The sequence below is a fragment of the Microtus oregoni genome, unplaced genomic scaffold (assembly GCF_018167655.1).
Source record: "Microtus oregoni isolate MIOR12 unplaced genomic scaffold, Mior012 000099F_ref0000060, whole genome shotgun sequence".
NCBI classification, from domain to species: domain Eukaryota; kingdom Metazoa; phylum Chordata; class Mammalia; order Rodentia; family Cricetidae; genus Microtus; species Microtus oregoni.
The window spans coordinates 2132295-2151289 of NW_024544712.1; positions in this window are offsets into that span (position 1 = coordinate 2132295).

The following is an 18995-nucleotide window of genomic DNA, read 5'->3' on the forward strand; positions in this document are numbered from 1 at the left end:
AACACAGAAAACAATCCAAAGAATCAATGAAAAAAAAAGCTAGTTCTTGGAGAAAATCAACAAGATTGATAAACCCCTACCCAAACTAATCAAACAGCAGAGAGAGAATACGCAAATTAACAAGATCAGAAATGAAAAGGGGGACATAACCACAGAAACAGAGGAAATTCAGAGAATCATTAGATCTTACTACAAGAGCCTGTATGGCACAAAATGGGAAAATGTAAAAGAAATGGACACTTTTTTAGATAAGTACCATATACAAAAGTTAAACCAGGACCAGGTGAACAATCTAAATAGACCTGTTAGTCACGAAGAATTAGAAGTTGTTATCAAAAAACTCACTACCATTGGAAATCAGTGTTTCGGTTTTTCAGGAAATTCGGGATCAACCTACCCCTGGATCCAGCAATACCACTCTTGGGAATATACCCAAGAGATGCCTGATCATATCACAAAAGCATTTGTTCAAGTATGTTCATAGCAGTATTATTTGTAATAGCCAGAACCTGGAAACAACCTAGATGCACTTCAATGGAAGAATGGATGAAGAAAGTGTGGAATATATACACATTAGAGTACTACTCAGCAGTAAAAAACAATGACTTCTCGAATTTTGCATGCAAATGGATGGAAATAGAAAACACTATCCTGAGTGAGGTAACCCAGACCCAAAAAGATGAACATGGGATGTACTCGCTCATAATTGGTTTCTAGCCATAAACAAGGGTCATGGAGTCTACAGTTGGTGAACCTAAAGAAGCTAAATAAGAAGGTGAACCCAAGGAAAAACATATAGTCATCCTCTGGGCTATGGGAAGTAGACAAAATTGCCGGGGAGAAAATTGGGATCTTGGGGGTGGGGTGGGATGGGGGAAAGGGGAGATGGGGAGAGAAAAGTGAGAATGGGAGGATTGGGGGAACTTGGGGAAATAGGATGATTGGGATAAAGGAAGGTTGGATGGGGAGCACGGAAGCACAATTCTTAGTTAAGGGAGCCACCTTAGGGTTGGCAAGAGACTTGAACCTAGAGTGGCTCCCAGGAGCCCAAGGCGATGTCCCCAGTTAGTTCCTTGTGCAGCTGAGGAGAGGGAACCTGAAACGACCCTATCCTATAACAATACTGACGAATATTTTGCATATAACCATAGAACCTTCATCTGGTGATGGATGGAGATAGAGACAGAGACCCACACTGGAGCACTGGACTGAGCTCCCAAGATCCCAATGAAAAGCAGAAGGAGGGAGAAGATGAGCAAGGAAGTCAGGAACATGAGGGGTCTACCCACCCACTGAGACAGTGGGGCTGATCTATTGGGAGCTCACCAAGGCCAGCTGGACTGGGACTGAAAAAGCATGGGATAAAACCGAACTCTCTGAACATGACGAACAATGAGGGCTGATGAGATGCCAAGGACAATGGCACGGGGTTTTGATCCTACTTAATGTTCTGGCTTTGTGGGAGCCTAGCCAGTTTGGATGTTTACCTTCTTAGACCAGGATGGAGGGAGGAAGGACCTTGGACTTACCACAAGGCAGGGAACCCTGTCTGCTCTTTGGACTGGAGACGGAAGCGGAGAGTTGTGGGAGGAGGAGGAGAAGTATGGGGGGAGGGGGAGGGAAGTGGGAGGGTGGAAGGAGACAGAAACTTTTTTTTCCTTTTCTCAATAAAAAAAAAAAAACTTCCTACCGAAAAAAGCCCAGGTACAAACGGTTTCAATGAAGAATTCTACCAGAACTTCCAAGAAGACCTCATACCTATACTCCTTAATGTATTTCACAATATAGAAACAGAAGAGGCATTGCCAAATTTCTTTTATGAAGATACAGTTACCCTGATACCAAAACCACACAAAGTCTCAACCAAGAAAGAGAATTACAGGCCAATCTCACTCATGAACATTGATGCGTAAATCCATAATAAAATGCTGGCAAACGAAAACCAAGAACACATTAGAAAAATTATCCATTGCGATCAAGTAGGCTTCATCCCAGAGATGCAGGGCTTGTTCAAAATACAAAAATTTATCAATGTAATCCATCATATAAATAAACTGAAAGAAAAAAAACCATATGATCATTTCATTAGATGTTGAAAAAGCATTTGACAAAATTCAACATCCCTTTATTATAAAGGTCTTAGAGAGATTAGGGATACAAGGGACATACCTAAATATAATAAAAGATGTTTACAACAAGCCGACAGCTAACATCAAATTAAATGCAGAGAAACTCAAAGCCATCCCACTAAAATCAGGAACACAACAAGATGTCCACTCTCTCCATATATCTTCAATATAGTGCTTGAAGTTCTAGCAATAGCAATAAGACAACATAAGGAGACCAAGGGGATTCGTGTTGGAAAGAAGAAGTTAAACTTTCATTATTTGCAGATGATATGATAGTGTACATAAGCAACCCCAAAAACTCCACCAAAGAACTTCTACAACTGATAAACACCTTTAGTACTGTGGCAGGATACAAGATCAACTCCAAAATATCAGTTGCCCTCCTATACACAAAGGATAAGGAAGCAGAGAGGGAAATCAGAGAACCATCACCTTTCATAATAGCCACAAATAGTACAAAATATCTGGCGTAATGCTAACCAAAGAGGTGAAGGATCTCTTTGAGAAGAACTTTAAGTCTTTGAAGAAAAAGTTGAGGAGGATGCAAGAAAATGGAAGGATCTCCCTTGCTCTTGGATTAGGAGGATCAACATAGTAAAAATGGCAATTCTACCAAGGGCAATTTATAGATTCAATGCAATCCCCATCAAGGTTCCATCAAAATTCTTCTCAGACCTTGAGAGGACAACAATCAACTTTATATGGAAAATAAAAAAAACTGGATAGCCAAAACAATTTGTACAATAATGGAACATCTGGAGGCATTACCATCCCTGACTTCAAACTCTATTACAGAGCTACAGTATTAAAAACAGCTTGGTATTGGCATAAAAACAGAGAAGTCAGCCATGCAATCGAATAGAAGACCCGGATTTTAACCCTCAGTCCTATGAACACCTCATTTTCAATAAAGGAGCTAAAAGTATACAATGGAAGAAAGAAATTATCTTCAACAAATGGTGCTTGCATAACTGAATGTCAACCTGTTGAAAAATGAAAATAGATCCATATCTATCACCATGCACAAAACTCAAGTCCAAATGGATTAAAGACCTCAATATCAATCTGAACACACTGAACTGATAGAAGAGAAAGTGGCAAGTACTCTACACCATATAGGCACAGGAGATCACTTCCTAGGTATAACCCCAGAAGCACAGACTTTAAGGGCAACATTGAATAAATGGGACCTACTGAAACTGAGAAGCTTCTGTAAAGCAAAGGACATGGTCACTAAGACAAAAAGGCAACCCACTGACTGGGAGAAGATCTTCACCAGCCCTGAAACAGACAAAGGTCTGATCTCCAAAATATATAAAGAACTCAAGAAACTAGACTGTAAAATGCTAATTAACCCAATTAAAAAATGGGGCACTGATCTGAACAGAGAATTCTCAACAGAAGAAGTTCAAATGGCAAAAAGACACTTAAGGTCATGCTCAAACTCCTTAGCAATCAGGGAAATGCAAATCAATACAACTTTAAGATACCATCTTATACCTGTCAGAATGGCTAAAATCAAAAACACCAATGATAGCCTTTGCTGGAGAGGTTGTGGAGTAAGGGGTACCCTCATCCATTGCTGGTGGGAATGCAAACTTGTGCAACCACTTTGGAAAGCAGTGTGGCGGTTTTTCAGGAAATTCAGGATCAACCTACCCCTGAAGCCAGCAATACCACTCTTGGGAATATACCCAAGAGATGCCCTATCATATGACAAAAGCATTTGTTCAACTATGTTCAAAGCAGCGTTATTTGTAATAGCCAGAACCTGAAAACAACTTAGATGCCCTCAATGGAAGAATGGATGAAGAACGTGTGGAATATATACATATTAGGGTACTACTCACCAGTAAAAAAACAATGACTTCTTGAATTGTGCATGCAAATGGATGGAAATAGAAAACACTATCCTGAGTGAGGTCACCCTGACAAAAAAGTTGAACATGGGATGTATTCACTCATAATTGTTTCGTAGCCATAAATAAAGGACATTGAGCCTATAATTTGTGATCTGAGAGAAGCTAAATAAGAAGGTGAACCCAAAGAAAATCATATAGTCATCCACCTGGATATCGGAAGTAGACAAGATTGCCAGACAAAAACTGTTAATTGGGGGTGTGGTGGGATGGAGTTGAGGGGAAATGGGGAGAGAAAAGTGAGTAGGGAATGATGGGGGGAACTTGGGGAAATGGGATATTTGGGATAATGAAATGTGGATATGGGAGCAGGGAAGTATATATCTTTATTAAGGGAGCCATCTTAGGGTTGGCAAGAGATTTGACTCTTGAGGGGCTCGCAGATATCCAAGGAGATGTCCCCAGCTAATTCCTTGGGCAACTGAGGAGAGAGAACCTGAAACGACCCTATCCTATAGCAATACTGACGAATATCTTGCATATCACTATAGAACCTTCATCTGGCGGTGGATGGAGATAGAGACAGAGACCCACACTGGAGCACCGGACTGAGCTCCCAAGGTCCAAATGAGGAGCAGAAGGATGGAGAACATGAGCAAGGAAGTCAGGACTGCAAGGGTTGCACCCACCCACTGTGACAGTGGGGCTGATCTATTGGGAGTTCACCAAGGCCAGCTGGACTGCGACTGAATAAGCATGGTATAAACCGGACTCTATAAACATGACGAACAATTAGGGGTGATGAGGAGCCAAGGACAATGGCACTGGGTTTTGATCTTACTACATGAACTGGCTTTGTGAAAGCCTAGCCTGTTTGAATGCCTACCTTCCTGGACCTTGATGGAGGGGGGAGGACCTTGGACTTTCCACAGGGCAGGGAATCCGGACTGCTCCTCAGACTGGAGAGGGAGGGGGAATGGAGGGGGGAGGAGGAGAGGAGTGAAGGAGAGGGAGAGGAGTGGGAGGAGGGGGAAGGAAATGGGAGGCGGGGAGGAGGCAGAAATTTTTTCAATAAATAAATAAATGGGAAAAAAAGAAAAGTTTTCTAAACTAAAGAAAAAAAATTGATGGGTAACCTCCTTCAGCCAAAGGCCTTTGAAAGGTATACTGTAATAAAATCTGGTGTTTCTTCTGCCAGTAGCACATATTTCATGACTCACAACTGAATGAAAGCTTTGGTCTTCCTTCTTCTGATCATCAACTCTCAGAACCACCTCAATTGTTCTTAATAACTGCTATCAATTTGTTAAACAAAACATATTTATCAGTATAAAAGAAATGATGTCCCTCTACTAGATGGCTGCAACCATGACACCTTCTGGTCAACAAAGATTATTACACCTATTCCAATTCACCATAATTACCTAAGGCAGGTTAAGATTTGAGAGTTATATGATGACTAACAGTATTACCATTCACAAATTTAATAATCATTTTGCTTATGCTATTCTGCAAGGCTTATGTGATTTTCCTGATGCATCCATTTATTTGATTTGAGGAAATAGTTTTGTTTTTCATATTATATCGATAAGAATATGGTTTTATAACAGAGCCAAGAAGAAGACACTTTTAGAAATGGTACAGTCTTTACAGACTAATAATGAACAGCTAGTTGAAAAATTTATACTATTGAAAAGGATAACATTAATTTAACAGAAAAAATCCAATTAATGTTGAAGGATGCTGAGATAATATCTGACAAATTCATGCCGTTGAACTTACTAATAGGAATCTGTTGAAAAGTTATGGTAGGCTAACGGATAAGGTATCTCTCCAGGAAATAAATATGCACACCATCACAATTATGTCCAAGGATGAGATGTTATCTTTACTGGACAAATTTCATAACTTATAATCATCAATAAGAACATTAGAACAAAACACTGGACATGAGATTCAGACTTTACAAAATGCATTGGTAAAATAATTTTTATACAGTTTTTTGATATTTGTTGAGTTCTACATTTTTCTCTGTTCCCCTCCCTGAATCTCCCCTCCCCTCTTCAATCCTACCACAAGTTCCCCATGCTCCCAATTTACTCAAAAGGTCTTATATTGTTCTACTTTCTATTTTTCATGTAGATTATATCTATGTAAGTCTCTCTTAGTGTCCACATTGTTGTATAAGTTATCTGGGATTGTGGTTTGTAGGCTAGCTTTCTTTGGTTTATGTTTAAAAACCACCTATGAGTGAGTACATGGGATAATTGTATTTCTGTGTCAAATAATTTGAAAATATTGAGGAATCAGGAACAAGACAAGGCTGTCTACTCTTACCATATCTCTTCAACATAGCGCTTGAAGTTTTAGCAATAGCAATAAGACAACATAAGGTAATCAAGGGGATTCAAATTGGAAAGGAAGAAGTCAAACTTTTGTTATTTGCATTTGATATGACAGTGTACATAAGTGACCCCAAAAAAAGAAGCCCTCCTATACACAAAAAAATAAATAAATAAAGATGCTAAAACGGAAATCAGAGAAACATTGCCTTTCACAATAGCCACAGATAACATAAAATATCTTGGGATAAGACTAACCAGGGAAGTGAAAGAACTATTTGGCAAGAACTTTAAGTCTTTGAAGAAAGAAATTGAAGAAGATGCCAGAAAATAAAGAGATCTCCCATGCTCTAGGATAGGAAGGATAAACATTGGGAAAATGGCAATCCTACAAAAGGCAATCTATAGATTCAATGCAATTCCCATCAAAATCCCAAGACAACTCTTCACATACCTTGAAAGAACAATAATCAACTTCATATGGAAAAACAGAAACCCAGGATATCCAAAGCAATCCTATACAATAAAGGAACTTACAGAGGCATTACCATCCCTGACATTAACCTCTATTACTGAGCTACAGTAATCAAAACATCTTGGTATTGGCATAAAAACAGAGATATTGACCAATGGAATGAAATTGAATACCTGAATATTAATCCACATATGCATGAACACTTGATTTTTTACAAAGAAGCTAAAATTATACAGTGGAAAAAAGAAAGCATCTTCAACATGGAGAATAAGACAAAAAAACTCCAGTAGGAAATTGGAAACTTATATTTTGGCAGATTTCTATAAATGATCAAAGACCAAAGCTAAGAGTGCATATAAATAACATTGTCATTGAGGAATTACTAGACACAGGTGTGTGTAAGAGTAGCATTACTCCAAAATCTCGGCATCTGAATTGGCCTCTTCAAGAAGCAGATGTTTAATTCCTAGAAATTGGAACTCTATCTCAAGTGAAACAAAATGCAAGATGGGTTGAATGAATAGGGCCAGAGAGACAGAGATGAAGGCTGAGGCCATATGTAGCTATTATTGCAGTGAATTTATGGGGTTGTGACCAGTTGCAGCAATGGAATACCCAGATTAACATTTCCACAGATATTACAAAGTACTATGAACAAAGGTCACCAGCCATTCAGGCTAAAAAAGAATACAAAGCAACTAGCAAACCTTCAAATGTACTAATGGCCCTACCTTTAAAATGGTTAAGTAAGAAATCAATATGGGTTAAACAATGGTCTTTACCAGGAGAGAAGCTTCAGGCTTTAGAGCAGGTGGTAAAGGAGCAACTAGATGCTCAGCATATTTAAAAGTCAATCATCTCTTGGAATTCTCCTGCATTTGTTACTGAAAAGAAATCTGTAAAAATGGAGAATGGTGACAGATGTTAGAGCTGTCAACAAGGTTATTCAATGTATGGGCCCTCTACAGTCTGGAATTTTTCTGCCTTTTCTATTACCAAAGGATGGCCTCTCATAGTTATTTATTAATTTTTTATTTTTTTATTGAAAAAAAAGAAATTTCCGCCTCCTCCCAGCCTCCCACTCCTCTCCTCCTCCCCCACTCCTCTCCCCCTCCCCCCACTACCCTTCCCCTCCCACCACTCCTCTCCCGTTCCCTCTCCAGTCTGAAGAGCAGTGAGGGTTCCCTGCCCTGTGGAAAGTCCAAAGTCCTCCCCCCTCCATCCTGGTCTAGGAAGGTGAACATCCAAACTGGCTAGGCTGCCATAAAGCCAGAATATGAAGTAGGATCAAAACCCAGTGCCATTGTACTTGGCTTCTCAGTAGCGCTCATTGTCCGCCATATTCAGAGAGTCCGGTTTTATCCCCTGCTTTTTCAGTCCCAGTCCAGCTGGCCTTGGTGAGCTCCCAATAGCTCAGCCCCACTGTCTCAGTGGGTGGGTGCACCCCTCGTGGTCCTGACTTCTTTGCTCATGTCCTCCTTCCTGCTACTCTTTGGGACATTGGGATCTCAGACCGGAGCTCCAGTGTGGGTCTCTGTCTCTATCTCAATCCATCACCAGATGAAGGTTCTATGGTGATATGCAAGATATTCATCAGTATGGCTATAGGATAGGGTCATTTCAGGTTCCCTATACTCAGCTGCACAAGGAACTAACTGGGGACATCGCCTTGGGCACCTGGGAGACCCTCTAGTTCTAAGTCTCTTACCAACCCTAAGATGGCTCATTTAATTAAGATATGTGCTTCCCTGCTCCCCTATCCAAACTTGCTTTATCCCAATCATCCTGTTTCCCAAATTTCTCCCCATCCTACCCTTCTCACTTTTCTCTCCCCATCCCCCCCTCCCACCCCATCCCCAAGATCCCAATTTTTGGCCCAGCAATCTTGTCTACTTCCCCTACCCAAGAGGATAGCTACATGTTTTTCTTTGGGTTCACCTTCTTATTTAGCTTATTTAGGATCACCCATTATAGACTCCGTGACCTTTATTTATGGCTAGAAACCAATTATGAGTGAGTACATCCCATGTTCATCTTTTTGGGTCTGGGTTACCTCACTCAGGACAGTGTTTTCTATTTCCATCCATTTGCATGCAAAATTCGAGAAGTCATTGTTTTTTACTGCTGAGTAGTACTCTAATGTGTATATATTCCACACTTTCTTCATTCATTCTTCCATTGAAGGACATCTAGGTTGTTTCCAGGTTCTGGCTATTACAACTAATGCTGCTAGGAAGATAGTTGAACAATTGCTTTTGTGATATGATCAGGCATCTCTTGGGTATATTCCCAAGAGTGGCATTGCTGGGTCCAGGGGTAGGTTGATCCTGAATTTCCTGAAAAACCGCCACACTGCTTTCCAAAGTGGTTGCACAAGATTGCATTCCCACCAGCAATGGATGAGGGTACCCCTTACTCCACAACCTCTCCAGCAAAGGTTTTGATTTTAGCCAATCTGACAGGTGCAAGATGATATCTCAAAGTTGTCTTGATTTGCATTTCCCTGATTGCTAAGGAGGTTGAGCATGACCTTAAGTGTCTTTTGGCCATTTGAACTTCTTCTGTTGAGAATTCTCTGTTCAGATCAGTGTCCCATTTTTTAATTGGGTTAATTAGCATTTTAAAGTCTAGTTTCTTGAGTTCTTTATATATTTTGGAGATCAGACCTTTGTCTGTTGTGGGGTTTGTGAAGATCTTCTCCCTGTCAGTGGGTTGCCTTTTTGTCTTAGTGACAGTGTCCTTTGCTTTACAGAAGCTTCTCAGTTTCAGTAGGTCCCATTTATTCAATATTGCCCTTAAAGTCTGTGCTGCTGGGGTTATACCTAGGAAGCGATTGCCTGTGCCCATATGTTGTAGGGTACTTCCCACTTTCTCTTCTATCAGGTTCAGTGTGTTTGGACTGATATTGAGGTCTTTAATCCATTTGGACTTGAGTTTTGTGCATGGTGATAGATATGGATCTATTTTCATTCTTCTACAGGTTAACATCCAGCTGTGCCAGCACCATTTGTTGAAGATGCTTTCTTTCTTCCATTGTATACTTTTAGCTCCTTTATCAAAAATGAGGTGTTCATAGGTTTGTGCGTTAAAATCCGGGTCTTCTATATGATTCCATTGGTCGACTTCTCTGTTTTTATGCCAATACCACACTGTTTTCATTACTGTTGCTCTATAATAGAATTTGAAGTCAGGGATGGAAATGCCTCCAGAAGTTCCTTTATTGTATAGGATTGCTTTGGCTATCCTGGGTTTTTTGTTTTTTCATACAAAGTTGATTATTGTCCTCTCAAGATCTGTGAAGAATTTTGATGGGACCTTGATGGGGATTGCATTGAATTTATAAATTGCCTTTGGTAGAATTGCCATTTTTACTATGTTGATCCTCCCAATCCAAGAGCAAGGTAGATCCATCCATTTTCTGGTATCCTCTTCAATTTCTTTCTTCAATTCCTTAAAGTTCTTGTCAAATAGATCTTTCACTTCCTTGGTTAGAGTTACCCCAAGATATTTTATGCTGTTTGTGGCTATCATGAAAGGTGATGCTTCTCTGATTTCCTTCTCTGCTTCCATAACTTTTGTGTATAGGAGGACGACTGATATTTTGGAGTCGATCTTGTATCCTGCCACATTACTAAAGGTGTTTATCAGCTGTACGAGTTCTTTGGTGGAGTTTTTGGGGTCGCTTATGTACACGATCATATCATCTGCAAATAATGAAAGTTTAACCTCTTCCTTTCCAATTCGAATCCCCTTGATCCCCTTATGTTGTCTTATTGCAATTGCTAAAACTTCAAGCACTATATTCAAGAGGTATGGAGAGAGTGGACAGCTTTGCTGTGTTCCTGATTTTAGTGGGATGGCTTTGATTTTCTCTGCATTTAGTTTGATGTTATCTGTCAGTTTGCTGTAAACAGCTTTTATTATATTTATGTATGACCCTTGTATCCCTAATCTCTCCAAGACTTTTATCATAAAGGGATGTTGAATTTTGTCAAAAGCTTTTTCAGCATCTAATGAAATGATCATATGTTTTTTTTCTTTCAATATATTTATATGAAATATTACATTGATAGATTTTCGTATGTTGAAGCAGCCCTGCATCTCAAGGATGAAGCCTACTTGATCATAATGGATAATTTTTTCTAATGTGTTTTTGGATATGGTCTGCCAGTATTTTGTTGAGGTTTTTGAGTCGATTTTCATGAGTGAGACTGGCCTGTAATTGTCTTTCTTGGTTGAGTCTTTGTGTGGTTTTGGTATCAGAGTGACTGTAGCTTCATAAAGGAATTTGTCAATGACTCTTCTGTTTCTATATTGTGAAATACATTAAGGAGTATAGGTATTAGGTCATCTTGGACGTTCTGGTAGAATTCCGCATTAAAACCATCTGGTCCTGGGCTTTTTTTGGTAGGGAGGTTTTTGATAACCGCTTCTAATTTTTCACGACTAACAGGTCTATTTAGATTGTTCACCTGGTCCTGGTTTAACTTTGGTATATGGTATTTATCTAAAAAAGTGTCCATTTCCTTTACACTTTCCAGTTTTGTGGCATACAGGCTTTTGTAGTAAGATCTAATGATTCTCTGAATTTCCTCTGTGTCTGTGGTTTTGTCCCCCGTTTCATTTCTGATCTTATTAATTTGCATATTCTCTCTCTGCCGTTTGATTAGTTTGGGTAGGGGTTTATCAATTTTGTTGATTTTCTCCAGGAACCAGCTTTTTGTTTCATTGATTCTTTGGATTGTTTTCTGTGTTTCTATTTTGTTGAATTCGGCCCTGAGTTTGATTATTTCCAGTCTTCTACTCCTCCTAGGTGAGTCTGCTTCTTTTTATTTCTAGAGCTTTCAGGTGGGCTGTTAAGTCTCCAATGTGTGCTTTCTCTGTTTTCTTTAAGTGGGCACTTAGTGCTATGAACTTTCCTCTCAGGACTGCTTCATAGTGTCCCATAAGGTTGAGTAGGTTTTTTTCTTTTTTTTCATTGAATTCAAGGAAGACCTTGATTTCTTTCTTTATTTCTTCCTTGATACAGGTGTTGTTCAGTAGTTGACTGTCCAGTTTCCATGAGTTTGTAGGCTTTCTGGGGTAGCATTGTTGTTGAATTCTAACTTTAATTCATGGTGATCTGATAAGACACAGGAGGTTACGCATATTTTTTTGTAACAATGGAAGTTTGCTTTGTTACCAAGTATGTGGTCAATTTTCGGGAAGGTTCCATGAGCTGCAGAGAAGAAGGTATATTCTTTCCTATTTGCATGGAATGTTCTATAGATGTCTGTTAAGTCCATTTGATTCATTACCTCCATTAATTCTCTTATTTCTTTGTCAGGTTTCTGTCTGATTGACCTGTCCATTGGTGAGAGAGGAGTGTTGAAGTCTCCTACTATTAGTGTGTGTGGTTTGATGTCTGCCTTGAGTTTGAGCAATGTTTCTTTTACGTACGTGTGTGCTTTTATATTAGGGGCATAGATATTTAGGATTGAGACTTCATCCTGATGAATTGTTCCTGTTATGAGTATAAAATGTCCCTCTCCATCTCTTCTGATTGATTTAAGTTTGAAGTCAACTTTGATAGAAATTAGTATGGCCACACCTGCTTGTTTCCTGGGTCCTTTTGCTTGATTAGCCTTTTCCCAGCCCTTTACTCTGAGTAGGTGCCTGTCTTTGTGGTTGAGGTGTGTTTCTTGTAAACATCAGAATGTTGGATCCTGTTTTCGTATCCAATCTCTTAGCCTGTGCCTTTTCATAGGTGAGTTGAGTCCATTGACATTAAGTGATATTAATGACCAGTGGTTGTTAACTCCGGTCACTTTTTTAGTAGTATAGTTTGTGTGTTTCCCTTCTTTGAGTTGTGCTGGTGAAGGGTCTCTAGATGTTTGAGACCCATCTATCCAGGACCTTCTGGCTTTCATGGTTTCCATAGAGAAGTCAGGTGTAAGTCTGATAGATTTACCTTTATAAGTAACTTGGCCTTTTTCCTTTACAGCTCTTAATATTCTTTCTTTATTCTGTATGTTTTGTGTTTTGATTATTATATGGCGAGGAGATTTTTTTTTTGGTCCAGTCTATTTGGTGTTCTGTATGCTTCTTGAACCTTCAAAGGAATATCTTTCTTTAGGTTGGGAAAGTTTTCTTCTATAATTTTATTAAATATATTTTCTGGACCGTTGAGCTGTACTTCTTCTCCTTCTTCTATCCCAATTATTCTTAAGTTTGGTCTTTTTATTGTGTCCCAGATTTCCTGAATGTTTTGTGATGAGGATTTGTTGGTTTTGCTGTTTTCTTTCATCAGTGTGTTCATTTTCTCTATGGTATCTTCAGTGTCTGACATTCTTTCTTCTATCTCCTGTAATCTGTTGGTCGTACTTGTCTCTGTAGTTCCTGTTCGTTTACTCAGATTTTCCATCTCCATCCTTCCCTCGGTTTGTGTTTTCTTCTTTACTTCCTTTTCATTGTTCAAGTATTGAACCGCTTCCTTTTCCTGTTTGATTGCTTTTTCTTGTTTCTCTTGGTTTTCTTGGGTATCTTTGAGCGATTTATTCATTTCCTCTACTTTTTTGTTTGTAATCTCTAATTGTTTATGGCACTTTTCACCTCCTGATTAAGGTCTTCTATTATTTTCATGTAGTTCACTTTTGAGTCAATTTCTTCTAATTCTTCTAGAGTAGGGTGTACACTTCTTCTTATTTCGGGATCCCTGGATTCTGGTGATGTCATGTTGTCTTTCAGGTTGTCGGAGGAATTCTTGCATTGGTGCCTTCCCATCTCTTTCCTCAAATGGAGCCAGGAGAGACCTGGTGTCTTGGTCCAGTCTTTGGTTGTATCTCTTCAGTGTAGAAGCAAGAACCGTTCCTGTCCAGATGGAACTCCTCAGAACCAAAACATGGACGCCTGGTAGTCCAATGACCTGAGGACAAAGGGGGGAACTTGGGGGGCAGCGTGGGTATGAGTAGAACACAGAACACTCTGCCGCACAAGCTGAAGGTGTGCGTGGTCCCTTTCTGGGGGTCCTTGAGGCCTGCCTGGTAGGTAGGCACTCACCGCTCTGGGTGGGTAGCCCGTCCAGATGGAACTCCTCAGCACCTAAACAGGGCCACCTGGTAGCCCAATGATCCAGGGACAAAAGGAAAAACAGAACAGGGCAGGGCGGTATCCAGAAGAGCACAGGAGACCCTGGTGAACGAGCTGAAGGTGCCCAGGCTCCCTTACAGGGGACCTTGAGGCCTGCCTGGTAGGCAGGCGCTCACCGCTCTAGGTGGGTAGCCTTAGTGTAGGAGCAGAAAACTGTTCCTAAGCAAAGGACCTTGCAGAAAACGCAGACTTGTGGGGCGGGGGTCGTGTGTAAGAAAGACAGTCCTGCAGAAGGAGCTGGGGGAGGGGGGTTTGTGCTCTCTTCCATTACAATCCGCCCCTGGGTAGCACACACTCACCCGTCCAGATGGAATTCCTCTGCACCTAAACAGGGCCGCCTGGTAGCCCCATGATCCAGGGACTAAAGGATTCTCTCAAAGTTATTGATTTAAAAAAAATGTTTCTTCACTATACCTTTAAAAGAAAAGAACAGAGAAAAATTTGCCTTCACAGTGCCTACTTATAACAATTCTCAGCCTACTAGGAGATATCAATGGACTGTCCTCCCAAAGGGAATGCTCAGTTGACACACCCTGTGTCAATACTTTTCAAATCAGTCACTGGAAATAATATATAAGCAATTTTATAATTCTATTATTTTCTATTACATTATGCTATCTGACTCAAATGAGATAAGATAGAAAGAATGTTTGAAAAAGTAAAGAAAGTTTTACCTAAATGAGAATTACAAATTGTTCTTGAAAAAATATTGAGAGGAGATTCAGTAAATTACTTAGGTTATAAAATAGGTTTACAGAAAGAACACAAAAGACACAAATTAGGAGAGACAAATTGTGGATTCTTAATGACTTTCAAAGACTGTTAGGAGGCATTTCCAGTCTATGACTGGCTGTTGGGATAACACCTGATCTAATAATCTATTTAAAGAAAACCTTAAATGGTGACAAAGACTTAAATAGTCCCAGGGAATTAACAGCTGAAGCTGAGAAAGAACTGATGTTGAAAAGAAATTAAAAGAGGCATATGTGGGTAGGGTGGGTCCACATATTAATTGCATTCTAGTCATATTGCCTTTCAGAATTTCTCCAACAGGAATTTTAATGCACAGGGAAGATGCTATCTTATAATGGATCTTTTTACCACATTAATCAAGTAAAAAATTGAAAACTTATTTGGAAAATGTCTCTGAAATAATTATAAAAGAAAAATTGAGACTTTGTATAAATCCAACACGTATAGATCCAACAGAGATTATAGTGCCTTTTACTACTGATGACATTAAAAAATTATGAGAAGACAATAAACTATGACAACGAGATTGTGATAATTTTTAGGAGAGATTAATAGCAATCATCACAAAAAGCAATAGAATTGATCTTATAAAAAGAACTACTTGAATTCTTCCTCACATGGTATGTGACACACAAATAACTAGAGCCCATATATTCTATACTGATGAAAATCAATCAGGAAAGCGAGGTTACAAATCAGAAGATTTAAGTAAGGTAGAATAAAGCCCTTATAATTCTGTCCAAAAGGAAGAGCTATATGCAATTTTCATGATACTAAGGGATTTTAAAGAACCTCTCAAAGAGTTACTGCCTTGCAATAAACAGAACAAGTTGTCTTGCATATTGAAACTGTTGAATTTATACCAGATGATACAGAATTGACTTCATTATTTATTCATGTTCTAGATATAATCAGGAATATGCTTTGTCCATATACATAATACATATTTGATCCCATATGGGTCTGCCAGGACCTCTAGCACAAGGTAATGCAGAAATTGATCAATTATTGATTACAAATGTGTTGAAGGCCTCAGAATTTCATAAGAAACATCATTTCAATAGCAAAGGTTTAACAAAGGAGTTTTCTATTACATGACAACAAGCTAATGAGATTATAAAGAGATGTCCTACTTGCTGCTTCTATAATCAAACACCACTAGCTGCAGGGAATAATCCAAAGGATACTCAAAGGAATAAAATGTGGCAGATGGATGTGTGCCACTTTGCAGAATTTGGAAAATTAAAATATGTACAGCACACTATTGGTACTTATTCAGGTTTTCAATGGGCAACTGCCTTGAGCTCAGAAAAGGCTGGTTCAGCAATCATGTGCTTATTATAAGTTATGACCATCATGGGTATTCCTGAGCAAATAAAGATAGACAATGGTCAAGCATATGTGTCTAAGAAAATGAAACAGTTTTTTGTTTATTATAATATAAGACATATTATAGATATACCAAACAATTCTACAGGTTAGGCAGTTGTAGAAATGTCAAATTGAACTATACAGGACATGTGAAGCAAAGAGAAAGTTATGGAAAATACCCCCAGAAATAGATTGCATAATGCTTTATTAACCTTAAATTTTCTTAACATTGGTGAGAAAGGATCAATGGCAGCAGAGAGACATTGGATAATAGAAAAGACTTCTGAATTAAATCATCCATTGTATTTCAAAGATGTGTTGACCTCAGAATTGAAACCAGGAAATGTGCTACATTGGAGCAGGGAGTTTGCTCTTGTTTCCACAGGAGAAGAAAAGTATGAATACAATCAAAATTAATAGATTCAATTTGAAAAGGAGAGACCTCTTGAGAAAGAGAAATGACAGCTCATTCACATAGGTGGCAATCATACATGTGGTAAGGAAACCTCAAAATGATTTGTACAGGCTTCTATTCTTGTCTTTGCAGAAAAATACAAATCTTCAAAAAAATAAGAGACCCTGGATTTTTAGATTCCCAAAGAGGAAAAAATAACTATCAAGAAATGATCATCAAGCAAAAAGGAATATGACTTATGAGGCCATGTCACCTGAGGGTAAAAATTCATATATATATATTTTAAAAAAAACCACACACACACTTAAAATTTAAAGCTGGCTTTGGAGTTGGACAATGGCTATTCTTCCCTAAATTCAGAGTTTCTGTCTCATGTCAGGAGCCATCTGGTATGGGACACAAAGAAGAAAGATTTTAGGAAAACTTTACTTTTCTCCATACCTATATTTATTATATATTGTATATTTTATTGAATATATGTATATACAAATAATGTTTAAGTTTTCTACAATGAACAGTATATATTCCTGCAGTAATTTTTAAAGTTTTCAGGGAGAAGATGGGGCCCCACAACAATGACTCCATGTGATTGATATGATGTAATGATGCTGATAGCAGTACTATAAGAATGGCTTTAGGTACCAGCTGCTCAAGACGTTTCCAGCATTGTTACCTGAAATGATGCACCTTATTACAACATTCTGGTCAGAACTCCAAATAAGAACTACAGAATAGCCATATCTACTACCAGGGAAACAAATGCAATTATGCCAGACAGTAATCTTGAAACTTAACCATTGTTTTAGTTTTACAGGATCCCTTAGAAAGAATATTGCCCCTATGTCAGTTGGAAGTTAAAAGACAACAGCCCTTCTCCCAACAAAGTCTGTGCTCGGAGTTAGTGTCATCATTTAAGAGTTGATTGTTACTGATATGGGGTTGGGTGTTGGGGTAGAAATTATGTAGGTCTAGAGATCTTTTTTTAAAAAGGAAGAAAAACAAAGGGGAATTGATTGGGATTTTCAGGGACTGCAGACACTCAGAGCCTGAACTTTCTATGACCCCTTGCCTGCCAAAGTAAACAACTTGTTTTCCAATGCTTGCACCTGCTCTGAGCACAAGACCCTCATGAGTTCCTGATAACAAGGGAATGGTTTTGGTGGGCTTGCAGCTGAAAAATTCAGAGAGCTAGGGCAGAGCCATTAGTCAAGGAGATCACTATATACGCTGTCCTGAAACACAATAAAATTTTCATATTTTTCAAGAGTGACCCACGTCTCTGTGTGTTTTTGAAACTACAGGCCCTTGCCCAATTACAGTTCCAGGTGGTACAAGTGCCACAAGTGGAGGTTATCATGGGATGGGAACTAGGAACACTCTGATGGATGCTCTATGGAAGACTGGCCATCAGGAAAGTAATAAATAAAAGACAAGAGGGTGAATTGTAAGGATGGGGGTGTATTCTTCCAAGTTCGCTCTCGTAAAAGAATTACAGGTACTAATGAAACAACAGGGTACCAGGATTAAACTAAGTTTTTAAAGAGACAGCAAACTTTCAGAAAAAGTAATAGGAATAAAGAAAAATAAGCCATGGATAATTAGAATATACATAGAAGAGACATTTGATTATATGGACTTCTAAACAAACCAGCATAAATGTGGTATAGGAGGTCCTTCTGACTATGTGCAGCTTTAATCGGTTAATGAATAAAGAAACTGCCCTGACCAGTTGATAGGACAGAACTTAGGTAAGCAGGGAAGATGAAACTGAATTTTGGGAGGAAGAAAGCAGAGTCAGAGAGACACCATGGAGGAGGAGAGAGACACCATGGTGTTACGGGAGGTCCTCCCACTCCTCCAGCCTATCACCGCTGAGATACCAGCCTATTGGGGCGTGGTCTCTCTCCCTTTAAAAAAGCGGCCACTTCCCCCTCCTCGCTCTCTTCACTTCCTGCTCCGCTGGCGACTAGACTCCCTTCTTGGTTGCGCAGAGGGCTGACGGTGATCTGTAAGTTTTTTCCCCTTTAAATAAATACCACCCTATTTATCATAATTCCAAGCTGGTGTGGCATTGTTTATGACTTACGCCTTCAGTTGGCACCCAACGTTTGGTTTTAGAACCTCTTCTTTCCTCGCTCGGCTGCCAGCCGCGAGTTCGGCTTGGCGGGAGCCCTCCCTTCCTCAGCCGCCAGCGGCGGCCTTGGCCTCCCACATGGATTTAAACTCCACAGGCCACGTGGTTTGCTCTTTTCTGAGTCGTTTTTAAATCTCCCTTGCAAGCACAGCTCTTAAATGGCACGAACCAGAGCACGCGGTTGCTGAAAGCTGCAACCCCTCAGGGTGACTCTGTCATGTGGAGGCATAAGCGGCTTCCAGGTTGCTCTTCTCTACCCCTGGATTCTGGGTTTCTGGTTCTGTCTCTGGAATTGATTTAATTACATTTACTTTGTTGAGCAACTTACATTTTTCAGTTTTTAACAAGTACTAGGCAGACTCTGAAACATGACTCTGTTTTCGTCGTGA